Here is a 2,867-nt window from a genome sequence, read left to right on the forward strand (position 1 = left end):
GTTACATTATTATTTCTCTCCTGTCACTGTTCCTTTAATTAACCTCCTGCCTTTCTCATATTTGAATGAACCAAATGCAAAGAGTCGATGAATGACTTTCACTATGGCTGTGTCCCAATGTCAAGGATCCTTCCTTGGTAGGATCCTTCCTTCAGAGTCGGGTTCTCCGAAGGCAAGGCAAGAGTCCTTCCTTTGACTGGTGTAATGCACAAATGGGACAGCCTTCGGAGTGTGCAGCTGTGCGTCATTGCGTAATTGGACGTCCTGCTTAACTTCAGTGCCGCTCTCGGCCCTTTTGCTAAGATCAAGTGTAGTATCTGTTCTCATCAGTTTAATAAAAAATAAATAAATAAATTCAGCGCCGCTCTCGGCCCTTTGGCTAAGATCGAGTGTAGTATCTGTTCTTATCAGTTTAATAAAAAATAAATAAATAAATTCAGCGCCGCAATTTCAAAATCAGTTCACGACATGAATGTGTCTCCGGCATCAGCACTCTGACACATATTTGTGAAAATGGAAGAAGATGCTTTAAGGTTGAATCTCCACGATTTATCAAGTAAAAACCATAAAGTGGATTAAACCTGAATATTTAAGTGATCCTGGCTGAATTCAGCCGCTACTTAGTGCCATGAATGCAGCGGCGCATAATTCATCATGGAAATATGTTCTGTGATTTTTTATTTTTTATTTTACAGTACAGTACAATAACAGTTATTTATAAATAACAATAACGGATAATGGCAGACTTTCGGTCCCTGTAAACATAATAAAGAAATGTATAACTTTCTGAATGGCACAGTTGCACATAGTACATCATCATCGGATGCATATAAATTAATTAACAATAACTTTAGCGACTGAGACGGCATTAATTAACTTAACCGGCAATGTATCAAGATGACGTTTATTATCTTTAAGCTTAATATTCTGGCATTTGTTTATGTTTATGTTTCTGCTTGACTTTGAACACACGTTTTGTAAGTTATGTGATAACATTCAGTGTAAACTGAAAATATCTACATATTTAAATGCATATTGCGCCGCCGGCGTCGCTGTTTCTACGCTCGCCATTTTTAAATCTCCCGGTAGACCGGTGTGCGCAATGCTTTATGGGTAGTCGGAGCGCACGGAGGATACACAAATGCATCCTCGGAATTTGGGCAAAAGAAGGACTCTGTCCTCCGGAGCATCCTCGACATTGGGACAGTCCTTCGGCGGATGTCGATGACGTAGTGTCCTTCAAATCCAGCCGTTTGAGCATCCTTCCTTGACTTTGGGACACAGCCTATGACTGTGCAGGATGGAAGTTATATCCAGGGATTTGCTGCCCTCTGGTGGCAGTATACAGTAGCACATCATGGAGGGATTGTGACGTCATCTTGTCTTATTTCTATAGCTTTTATATGGCAGGTTTATTTCAAAGAAACTCCAGGTTCATAAAACTGTTAGACAACGGCCTTGAAAGTGACAGAAAATCAAAATCCAATGAATAAAAAATGAAAATTAGTATTATTGTAATAAAAATATGTCAATAACAATAATAATAATATTGATCCTAGGGTGGTAATTGTTTTTGTGTCAGTTGCTGCTGTACAAAAAATAGAAATAGAAATAATTAAGTCTGTAAATAAAATAAAGATTTATTTTTAAAGTGCGGTACACTAAATATACACTACCTCTCAAAAAGTTTAGCATCACTTAGAAAGGTCCTTATTTTTTTAAAGAAAAGTACAATTTTTAAAAAAAATTTAATAAACATACGTACAGTCCAGACATTGTTAATGTGTTAAATGACTATTAAAGCTGGAATCGGCTGATTTTCTTATGAAATATTTATTATATATTGTCAGCAACCATCACTCCTGTGTTCCAGTGTCACATTGTGTTAATCCACGTTCATAGTGTTGAAAGGTTGATTGATCTTTAAAACACCTAAACATTATGTCAGCACAGCTGGAAACTGTTCTGTGCTGATTAGAGAAGCAATAAAATGATCTTTCCTCAGGCTGGTTGAGTATCTAGAGGTAAAGTGATCTGCAGAGATCTAAGAGATCTGCAGCTACAGGTTGAAATTATTATTTCTGCCCTTGTCGATGTCTTTACTATACTTTCGAATAATTTTGTAACTCAATCATGATTTAGTTAGATTCAGTTTGTTCTCTTTGAAAACAACACAGACATTTTCTGGCTGACACAAAACTTCTGAACGCTAGTATACAACAACATTAAAAATCAATAGTGATATGTACCAAATGTAATAAACATAGAAACATAAAATATAGAAAAACATGTGAAGTAAATACAGATATGTACAAATATGTACATATGTAACAATAGTGTGACAAATAGAATATAATATCGCCCATGATTTCTACAGAAAGTCAAAAAGTATTCCACAGATTAATTATTAATAAATAAATAAATTGTGAATTATGTACTATGCAGGACATAATTTCTCTAATCCAGTGTGAGTGGGAGGAAGGGATAGAGCTGCTGTACCAGCTGTGGCCACTAGATGGAGCAGTCTATCCAATATTAGAGTTCAAGAAGTTCAATAGAAGACAGCTTTTGTAATAATAAAAAAATATATATTTAACATAATAACAGACAGTTTAGGGGGATTATTAAGTGTTTTTAATTATGTGGTTTGGTGTCTATATCCAAATTAATAAATAGAGAGGAAACTTTAAATCCCAATAAAATAAATATTACATTATTATTTTACAGCATACTGTATATTGTGCATAGGTCATGTATGATTGCACTTTCATCATCTTATCTGTTATCTGTGTGAGTGTGTGTGTGTGTGTGTGTGTGTGTGTGTGTGTGTGTGTGTGTGTTAGCGAGGTATTTAATTGATCTAGCCC

General features: G+C 35.4%; 1 non-coding gene across 1 annotated transcript; it reads left to right on the forward strand.

Annotated features, from left to right (window-relative positions):
• Window positions 1–357: 357 nt before the first annotated feature.
• LOC131967587 (U2 spliceosomal RNA) lies at window positions 358–544 on the forward strand. The gene has a single exon (XR_009393729.1). It is a non-coding gene; the product is annotated as a U2 spliceosomal RNA (small nuclear RNA).
• The last annotated feature ends 2,323 nt before the right edge of the window (window positions 545–2,867 follow it).

This window comes from Centropristis striata, chromosome 24, assembly GCF_030273125.1.
Source record: "Centropristis striata isolate RG_2023a ecotype Rhode Island chromosome 24, C.striata_1.0, whole genome shotgun sequence".
In the NCBI taxonomy this organism is placed as follows: domain Eukaryota; kingdom Metazoa; phylum Chordata; class Actinopteri; order Perciformes; family Serranidae; genus Centropristis; species Centropristis striata.